Source organism: Cydia strobilella, chromosome Z (genome assembly GCF_947568885.1).
Source record: "Cydia strobilella chromosome Z, ilCydStro3.1, whole genome shotgun sequence".
NCBI classification, from domain to species: Eukaryota; Metazoa; Arthropoda; class Insecta; order Lepidoptera; family Tortricidae; genus Cydia; species Cydia strobilella.
In genome coordinates, this window is record NC_086068.1 from 27,234,909 (window position 1) to 27,245,783 (window position 10,875).

The window sequence follows — 10,875 nt, forward strand, 5'->3', positions numbered from 1 at the left end:
TGTAACGATTCCATACAAAAAGATTAAAAATATGTAAATTTTTTTTGGTTACATGTTGGTCACCCAAGAGAAAAACGATAACCCAAGAGACTTTTTATTTTACAAGTTGGTTACCCAAGAGACAAATCGATGACTCAAGAGACTTTTAAAATGGAACAAGCTTGATTTATATTGTCGTATGATATATTTTTTGGGATTTTTTCATATCATCATAGAGATCATTAAGAACAGCTTGATTGGGAATCAAATGAAACAAAATATTACAATAGAAAAATGTATTATCAAAGTAAATAAAATCAAAAGCATGTCGAAACTACCATAACCAAGGCACTGAGAGTGTTTGGAATGTGTAGAACGGCATATGGCAAAACATGGGGTTTAAGCCCAAAGGTACTGAGATGGATCTATACCATGATGGTAAGACCTATCATTTTATACGGATGCCTGCCATGGTGGCCAAGGACACTAAAGAGCACATGCAGGGATGCCCTTATGAAAATACAAAGAACGGCATGCATGGCTATTACTTGCGCGTTTAGAACGACGCCAACAACGGCGATGGAGCTACTGCTAGACCTCCCGCCGCTACACCTAGTGATACAATCTGAGGTGCGGAAATCGTTACACAGGTTGGCTTTGACAGGCCTCTAGAGCGATAGCAAGCCAAAAACTAAACACACAAATATGGAATGTGACAATTTCATGAAAAGGATTACGAATATGGGCTGCGATAAGATGCAACCCAAGTTTGTGTTCCGTAAGAATTTTTATGTTAAAGTTCCAACAAAGGCTGAATGGACCGAAGGTCTTGAAGCACCAATTTCTGATGAAAATGATATCATATGGTACACAGATGGGTCCAAGACAGAATCTGGTACTGGGGCAGGCATTTATGCAAATGACTTTAGTAGTAGCATAAGCATGGGCAATTACGCCACTGTCTTCCAAGCTGAGACATACGCTATAATTGTCTGTGTGCATGAGAATATAGTTAGGCAAAGGGAAGAATATCTATATACTCAGCGACAGTCATGCTGCACTCAAAGCGCTTAAGGCGCCCAGAGTGGACTCTAGACTGGTATACAATGGCATCCAAGCTCAGAACAAGCTGGAAGGCAAAACAAATTGCAACTGGTATGGATCCCAGGGCACGAGGGATTCATAGGCAATGAAAATGCAGATGAACTTGCCAGCCGGATCTGCAAATAACTTTATAGGTCCGGAACCATTCGTGGGGCTCTCACAGGGAACCATTACAACGGCTATCATAGACTAAGACCAAACATCAGAAAGAATGGGACAGTCTGACAGGTCTAAAGCACTCGAAGCTCTTTATACAAGGGGTAGACTCTGGTTGGAGCAAAAAGCTGTGGAAACTTAGCGAACGACTACAAATAATAACGGGGGTGTTTACTGACCATTACGGGGTCAAGGAAATCCTGGCCAAGATGGGACACGCTGACAACACCGATTGTCGTATGTGTGGCGAAGAGGAAGAGACAGTAGAACACCTTATGTGTGAATGTCACGTCCTCGCCAGACAAAGAGTGAAGGACTTTGGAACCGGTTATCTGGAACCAAAGGAATTCAAAACGCTACCCATGAGCTCTCCATCATCCGGCATAAGGAAATGCTGGGAAAAGCTTTTGAGTAGCGGACGGATCTTTCCTAGGGGGTAACTGCACAAAAGATCCCCATGGGTCGAAGTGTAACTTCGAGAACACGATTAGGATTTTTCTTGTTTTGCATTACATTCTTTTTTCTTAGTTTTCATATTATTTTAGCATTGTAGTGTTCTTTTGGAGTAATGTCTTTCACTAACTTCTTCTTTGCGTGATAACATTCTCTTTTCTTCTTTTAATATTTCTAATATTTCTCCGGGTCCTTCTTGATTCGTAATAAACACAATAGAAAAACAAAAATGAAACATTTTTTGGATATTGCAGATTCATTACGTACTATAAATAGTAGTAATTCAATAGTTTATTGTGCCTTTATTCACTCAAACCTTGCAAAACAAGTAAATGTCTCATGGCTTACCAAGATTGTCTCTTGGGTCACCGAAAAAGTCAGCTAGGGGACCGGTGACTCAGAAGACAAACTTGTGTTAATACCAGATAGATGCATAATGAAAATAAAAGATGAAACTAATTAGGTTGCTCATGAATATTAGACCTCAGTGCCATGTATTAAACTCTAGTTTTAAGCCAAAATCATACAAACATTACGTAAAATCGCAGTGAGTCAGGAGAAACGGAATAGGCTACCTGTATCAGACCTCCGGACGAAATGAACGATGCAACTAACTGCCGCTGTAATGGCGGACCGACTTCACGTGACACTCAGATCGGTTTTCTATTGGACGAGCCAAGTTAGTGCGGCATCACGACATTTAATGCCTACTTTTGACTCGGTGAGTCGGGAGAACTAGTATTTTTATCGTAGACAGTGACATTTTTTGAAACGTAATTCTTTAAAAAAGTGATTTTTTTTTTTGCTTTTGCATAGCATTATAAGATAGTAAACGCAATGTTCTGTTGGATCAGACTGTAACATTAAATGCTACAGTGGGATTATTTTACACCAAAAAGGTATTTAACTCTTAATGTACACGCAGTGACACGAAATTTTAGTATGGAAGTGAAAATGTGTCTCCTAGAAAACCAATAAATTTTGTGTAAATTATAAAATGCATTATTTCATATTTTGCTCAATTGCCAAAGTATGACATATGACATAACGCTATGGTAGTAACTAAAATATACTAATCGAGCTGTTTTCACATCAGTTCAAGTCTGGAGAACAGGGTGGCCATTAATGTTTCGGCAAAAAATCTGTTAAATTAGCCTGACACCAAGCTTGAACAGCATTTGCCGTGAGTGAAGGAGCTCCGTCTTGTTGGAACACATAATATTCATTCCCAAACATACATTTTAAATTTGGGGCAACAATCTTCTCCAAAACCTTTACTTGGTTTTATAGTAAAGTGCGTTAATTTTAACGCCTTTATCTATAAATACTAAACGTAGTTTACCCCTCTTACATACTTCACCACACAGCATAAGCGATGGTGAGCTCTGGAACCTAGGAACATTTTTAGGGTTCCGTACCCAAAGGGTAAAAACGGGACCCTATTACTAAGACTTCGCTGTCCGTCTGTCCGTCTGTCACCAGGCTGTATCTCGTGATCTGTGATAGCTAGACAGATGAAATTTTCACAGATAATGTATTTCGGTTGCCGCTATAACAACAAATACTAAAAACAGAATAAAATAGAGATTTAAGTGGGGCTCCCATACAACAAACGTTATTTTTGACCGAAGTTAAGCAACGTCGGGCGGGGTCAGTACTTGGATGGGTGACCGTTTTTATAGATAATGGTACGGAACCCTTCGTGTGCAAGTCCGACTCGCACTTGGCCCGTTTTTCTGGTTGTCCGGAAAGTCTTTTGTCCGTGGTGCCCACAATCGATCATTTTGGGTATTATGAGGCTGTTTAACACAAACAGTTTCTCGACAGAAAAAACAAACTCATCACCTGCGTGCCAAGAATAGTACTACATTTCGATGCTAGTGCGGAAAGTATGTAATTACTTAAGAATGACATATCCGGACGTGTATCGAACGACGTTTTTTAATACAGTTGCGAAAAAATAAGAAAAGAAAAGTATTAAGGAATAGAATTCGAAACTTTTTATATTATAAATTCTGTGACATCATCGACATTCACATTATGAAGAGGTGTTTTTCTAGCTTTTATTCGACTAGAATAGATTTTGTTATTATTATTGAACCCACTTCAATGAAAGTTTTTTTTTTCAAATGCATGTTCTATAAGACAAACAATTGTAAATATTAAAACATTGTACTATTATTACCTAAATATCGTTATTTACGATTATTTGTGTATCGTATATTTATAAAAACAATATCGAATGTTGCCTTTGGAAACTTAAAACATTCTTGCAGTAAGAAAATGCGCCTCTGCTTTGACAGGCGTTCCGTTCCATTCAGACAACTTATTAAGAACGGTTTTTCAGCATTAAAAAAATGAACGTGTTATAATACTTATAATGATGAAGAGGTAAGTAATAAAATATGAAATATGCATATTTTTCGTATTCTTACATTAACAGTAGGTTTTTATGTTGATTACGACGTTTAAAGGAAACTAATATAAACACTCATCAATAAGTAGTCATGAATTGGAACAAGTATAGATTTAAAAAAATTGGAAAAGTAAAAAGCACTAGTTCGCGAAAACCAACTTTCCGCACGCTAAACAGAGACGAAAAGTAGCACTTTTTGAGCAACTGCATTAAAAAGTATTATGTTAGATCTTTCAAAGATCAAGAAAAAGAGTGCAAAGATCATCTTTGCACTCTTTTTCTTGGTCGCTTCGGAAATGATGTACTTTGCATTTTTATAAGCATGGCATCCAAGATCCACCCTCGACATCAACATACGTTTTTACTTAAAATAAGAATTTTATGGCCTGTAATCCGTATGTCTTTAGAGCCAAGGTAAAAAGATCTACCTAGTTGTAGTAAACATAAAGTCAATATTACAAGCATGAAACATCATATGATTGGGCGGTGTGCGACCTTATTTTGTTTGTTATGTTAGTAAATCAAATAGATTAAAGCCTTCCCAATCAATCACAAATTACCTCTGAATTACCGAGGAAATGCCTATAAATATAATGTGAACTGCATAACATATTTAGCAAATATTTAGCCTCTGTAAGTATTTAAGTATTTAGTAGTATTTAACTTAATATCAGAATTCCTACAGTGGATGTGTAATACCCAAAACACAAGCCCTTTTGACCTTATTGTGCAGTGCATGGGACGGGTACGATTTGACTAACATTGCCCCTTAATATTGATTTGTGACTATCCAATCAGAGAGATCCTTATGCTTCATGTGCATTAAGGACTTTTCTATCAGAAAAGGGTCCTGCTCCATGTGCATAAGGACACTTTTCTAATGGAATGGCTAGTTTTAGGCGCGAACTACATTAACTTTTTTTGATAAAAACCGGCCAAGTGCGAGTTGGACTTGCGTTCCAAGGGTTCCGTACATTACATAATTTTTAACAATGTATTTTTTTATGTGAAACGTGAGTAGTCTTTAAAAAACCCGTAGGGGTCGGTTCGAAAACTAAGTAATTAAGTCTGGCTCACGCTTGACTGCACATTTCTAATAGGTTTAACTGTCATCTATAGGTAAAGAACTATTTTGTGTATTTTTTTCAAATTTTTAGACCCAGTAGTTTTGGAGATGAAAAATGAAAATGAAAATGAATGAAAAAATGTTTAATTGTTAACAATAGAGGGTACACTTGTAAAGGTTGGAGTCTTCTAGTAAATATAAAATACCTGTGACAGAAGACCCCGCTCTTCCATAACATCACGTGTAGAACTAAATTATAGAACAAGATTGTTGACTAAAAAGAAAAAATAGAAATAGCTTAATATTGACAATATTAGTTAATTAGCTATGTAAGTATTACATTTACTAATGCATTTTGATTTGGCTTGATTTGATTTGAGGAAATTATAATCTAATACAAATTACCTAAACTGTATGTATGTGTGTGTGTGTAAGACAGACGCACGAGTGATCCTATAAGGGTTCCGTTTTTTCCTTATGAGGTACGCAATCCTAAAAATGCAGATATTTCGGTTTATTAGGGCAATCTAGAATATACATTAACGCACCGAAAAGCAATTTAATACTATCCCGTAATAGTAACATTACCCGCCTTGGGCCAGTCGGGCGGGATATATTACCTGACAAGTTATCGGTGTTATTCGCGTCCGGCGAACTAATCACAACTTGACAGGATGAACCTGTTGGTAACATGAAAACCTAAAGAAGAAGAAGTGATTATTTAATTTTATCCTTAAACAAATAATCACACAAGGAATTGAAGGAATGTTTTTTTTCAGTCATGGATAGTTTTTATATAGCAGGAAAGCTTTTCATCCATTTACGGAATTTATATAGCATACAATTTGATGAGGTAAAATGTAACCTTAGCATATTGTCCGAATCTATGTATTAAACATATTTAAAGAGTGACACCATCCTTAGTACGCAGGATTTTTTATCGTCATTATTTTTATCACCACGTCATTACGACAGAACGTAACGTTTAATCTCGGCCTATGTCTTGTTTATATCATATTCTTGGAACTACGTTATTATGTTCATAAGATATTTGATGCTGTTAGCATTATTGGCAGCATTGCTGAAGGTCTTCTTACGCAGAAGCACGATATTAAAAACTACTTTGCTGGTCATTGTGTTATCTTTTTCCTTCTATTTACTCTCTCTCTCAAAATAGAGGAATGAATTATATTCCTTTATAACATGATCATCAACTCATCATATCATCAATTATATACGTGATATCCCGATTAATAAAATTGTACACTTGTGGAGGTTATGCCAGCACAATTGAATGATATTTCCCGCTTATTTTCTTACTTTCAGTTTGGGCATATAGGCAAAGCAATAAAAAGTTATAGAGGGAAATGCTAGGAACACAATTTTTGACTTCGTAGCTTTGTTTGGACTAGTTAGGAGGTAAACATATCAAAAGTCCCCGGCCGTAACCCTGGTGCTGGGGGGGAGAGTGGGGTTTAAAGGTTCCATTTTTCGGTTTTTCGTTTATGTCTCGGAAACTATGCGTCTGAACGACATGGCCACTTATACAAAATGAAAAGTGATTTAATTTGTTACAAGGTTTATTCAGTCAACTTTTTCGATATTTTGTATAGTTTTTGAGATATCCGCTCTTGAAGGTTTATTTAGGGCTCTCATTTTTATCTTGATTATCTACATCAGTGAAGCTGCTAGGACGTGTTTGGTAACGTTTTTGTATAAATCGGGGGTGCTGAATTCATTTATGGTATCAACATTGACACCTTTCCAAAGTAAAAACATATAAACTTTAAACAAATAACAACTTTTATTTTAACTCCTCTTCAGGATTAAACCGCTGAACCGATTTAGTTGCTTGAGAATGGTGTCAATGTTGATACCATAAATGAATTCAGCACCCCTGATTTATACGAAAACGATACCAAACCCGACCTAGCAGATTCACTGATGTAGACAATCAAGATATAAGTGAGAGCCCTAAATAAACCTTCAAGAGCGGATATCTCAAAAACTATACAAGATATCGAAAAACTTGACTTAATAAAACTTGTAACAAATTAAATCACTTTTTATTTTGTATTAGTGGCCATGTCGCTCAGCCGCATAGTTTCCGAGATATAATCGAAAAACCGAAAAATGGAACCTTTCACCCCCCACCCCCGAGGATTTTTAGTATGTTCATCTGGATACCACAAGGTATAACTGTACCAATTTTCAAAACTACACGAATTATTTCCGCATATCGCCCATTTTCGGCTTAATTTGACGTAGCTATCTACTTTATCGGACTAAATGTTTTAACGAAAAATTTAATTAATGATTATGATCAGATAAATATAGCATACCCGGAGGCTGGGGTGCTGGTGCCGGTGTATCTGGGGCCACCGTAGTGCCCGGGGTGCTTCTCCCCCAAGACACGGCTCTCTCTGGAACAATGTATAAATCCTTAACACTTCACAACGGTTGGTAGCTACTTGCAATAAAAGTTGTTCTTACAACAATGCAGTTAAAACAAATGATATTAAGAATCATATGAACCCGCCGCTAATAAGCCGCATCCATACAATCGAAATTACGCTCTCATTTTAAAAAGACACGCTTACTAGACATGGTTATACAAAGAAAGAGTGAGTAGAAGTTTTCTATGTAAAACTTAAATAATATGTTACTTGAATTTAGGTACATGTCAAATATCATGTTATTTCAGAATGTTGTTTTATGAAAATGAGGACGTTACTTCGATTGTATGGCGGCGGCTAGGGTCGTATAACTCTTAATATAATGTATTTAATTAATTAAAGTTAAATTTTGTGACTTATTTCATTATTTATAATGTGTCAATAGGGAATATTACGCGAAACTCTGCGCAGAGGGCGCCACTACCACAATCTGAGGGTCTATCGCGAAACAAGAAAATAGAAATTAATTATCTAACATCTCTGTCACTTGCATATTCGAGCGATAACGAGGCAGATAGCGGAATTTCGGATTCGCGTTTCCCGGTAGGTACTCTGTAAACAAACCACCTTTATGCATCAATGGCATATTTTATTATCTATGAAAACTTGTCAAAAAACTGTTAAAGGCACAGTATGTAAAAGTTACTCTATAATTTACTAAACGGGCTAGTGATGCACTCTGGTGGCAGAACATTGCAGTAATATCCCCTATTATTGTTTTTTTTTCTTTTGACTACCATAGCCTTACCACGAGTTTAACAGTGACATATTTGCTAGCGTCTGTGTAAACTAACTCACAACGCATATCCCTCATACTGACATCGGTGCAAGCAAGATGCACTGCGTTTGAGGTAACGCAGGCATTAGCGTAGGCCGCGTAAAACTTATGGTGAGAGTACTGATTATAAATAATTACCTATTTTATTGTCCCTATTGTAATATTATTACCTTTTTTATACATATACAATTTTTAATTTTATGAATAAATGAACATGAAATGAATAATTAGACAGGCGTCTAAGTAAAGTCTTTACCGACTTTGCAGCGATAAATTGATGAAATGCCACTAATACGAGTATAAGCACTATACTTTCACAGGAATTTGATATATTTCAAATTGAAGCTATATGGAAAAACCGGCCAAGTGCGACTCGGACTCGCGTTTCAAGGGTTCCGTACATTACACAATTTAAACAATGTATTTTTTACGTGAAACGTGAGTGAAATATTTTTTTAAACCCGTAGGGGTCGGATCAAAAACAAAGTAATTAAGTCCGACTCACGCTTGACTGCACATTTCTAATAGGTTTTCCTGTAATCTATAGGTAAAGATGGTCATTTTTTAGCTATTTTCTTAAATAACTTCTAAATTGTTTATCTTAAAATTATAAAAAAAATATATTTAAGATTCTCACAACGAGCTCTTTCATTTGATATGTAACACGATATAGTTTGAAAAACTAGTTTTTCATTTACCCCCCAAAAGTGGCCCCTATGTTTAAAATTCATTTGTTTACGTGTACATGTCCGTTTTTGGGTCACAAAGTTACATATGTATACCAAATTTCAATTTAATTGGTCCAGTAGTTTCGGAGAAAATAGGCTGTGACAGACGGACAGACAAACGGACAGACGCACGAGTGATCCTATAAGGGTTCCGTTTTTTTTCCTTTTGAGGTACGGAACCCTAATAGCGTCTTTTTGACAACCGACTATAAGTACCCTTTTGGTTGAGAATATGTTTGAGTGAATATTGGGTGGGTAATCTACTTTTTAATATCACGTAAATGTCCAACTGTGTAATTAGAATTAAATTGCTAGTAAGAGCACGGTTACGATTTTAGTCGCAAAAATGTAAAATTGATAGATTTAGTCTGTGAAACTGTACACCTTTTGTTACCTAATTGAAATAACAAGTACTCGTTTCTATTAGCACATCTTCTTATCTTGCCTTTTATCAGATCAATTTTTTAAAAACAGACTCACTAAATGAGTAATGATTTTTTTTCTGATGGACGTTTAGGTAAACGCGCGTAAAGCACTGATTTTGTCGCTCTTATTTGTAAATTTCGTAAAGTTTGGACTGATAAAAATAGTAAATTTGTATTACACATATTCTGTACTTGACGTTTATCAGATTACATTTTTGTTATATGACTTAGAATTCGAGGAAATGAAAGTTAAACGAATTCAATTTTCTCCAGAAATTACCTCAAAACAAGTGATAATTTCTCCGAAAATCTACTTATTTCCGACGTAGTTTTCATACTTAAATAATCTGCAATGTTTACTTAAACTGTTGTTGTACATCATTTTATATAAATTGCAACTTTTATTTTTTGACGATTTTTTAAAAACTTCCCCTTTTATTCGTATATTACCGGTGACACGCGCTCGCGGCCTCAGTCCCGCGCGGGAGCTGCTAGAGGCAGGACGTTTGTTGATCGGCTCCGCACGTTGCATCGACGACGACGAAGTTATTTATCATTGTGTGCTTCGCTCGCCGTGTAAAAAGTTATATTTGTTTGCGTGTTTGGCTGCATGGTATAGTATCTCTGAAGAGGAGTAATGTAATGCTGATAATAATGCCATCTCTGGGTTATGCTGGACATATATTCCTCAGCCGTGGTGCCCTGCTGAGCTAAAAAGCGGTATCTCAATTGAAGATTGCATGCAAATAAGTACCTTAAATTTGAATCATAACGTTCCATTTCCAGTTCATTCGTTTTTGAGATACCGCCTTTAGCATAAGGAGGGCTGAGTGTGGCTAGATATCATTCTTGTGTGTAGATAGTAGAAAACAAAATATACCAAAACAAATATTTAAGCAGGTAACTTAATCGTATTTAATTAAATCTAGAAGAATATATTTTAATAAAAAATGTTTTGATAGTGTTACTAACCTTACGTTGCAAATGAACTAGGAAACAAAATAAATTTGAAACGTAAAAGTAGTTTTTTTAATATGTAGTGCAAACACCGTACAATGACAGACTGACGTATTTAGACGAATAAAAAAACCAAATGACGTTTGGTTTGACGGGAAATTTTGAAATTATTTCTAAGTTGTTTTTTAATATAAATTCCGTTTAAACATATTTTTGGTCAGATTTATGTTAAGATATTAACAAACAGCGTTTCTTTATATCACAACCAACCTTGTAAGTTGTGTTGAGTTGTGCTCTTACTCATTCAACCAAACCAACGCAGGCAAGATGAAAAGCAATGCCGGCCGGGCCGCGCCG

The 10,875-nt window shown here is 36.0% G+C and overlaps 1 protein-coding gene across 2 annotated transcripts in view; it reads right to left on the minus strand.

Annotated features, from left to right (window-relative positions):
• The window catches only part of LOC134754329 (serine/threonine-protein kinase tricornered), a 51,162-nt gene that overhangs the window by 33,436 nt on the left and 6,851 nt on the right, over positions 1-10,875 (minus strand). For both annotated transcript variants that reach the window (XM_063690596.1, XM_063690595.1), the window contains exon 2: positions 7,517-7,597. The gene's annotated coding sequence lies outside the window, so the exon portion shown is untranslated. The remainder of the gene's footprint in view (positions 1-7,516; positions 7,598-10,875) is intronic.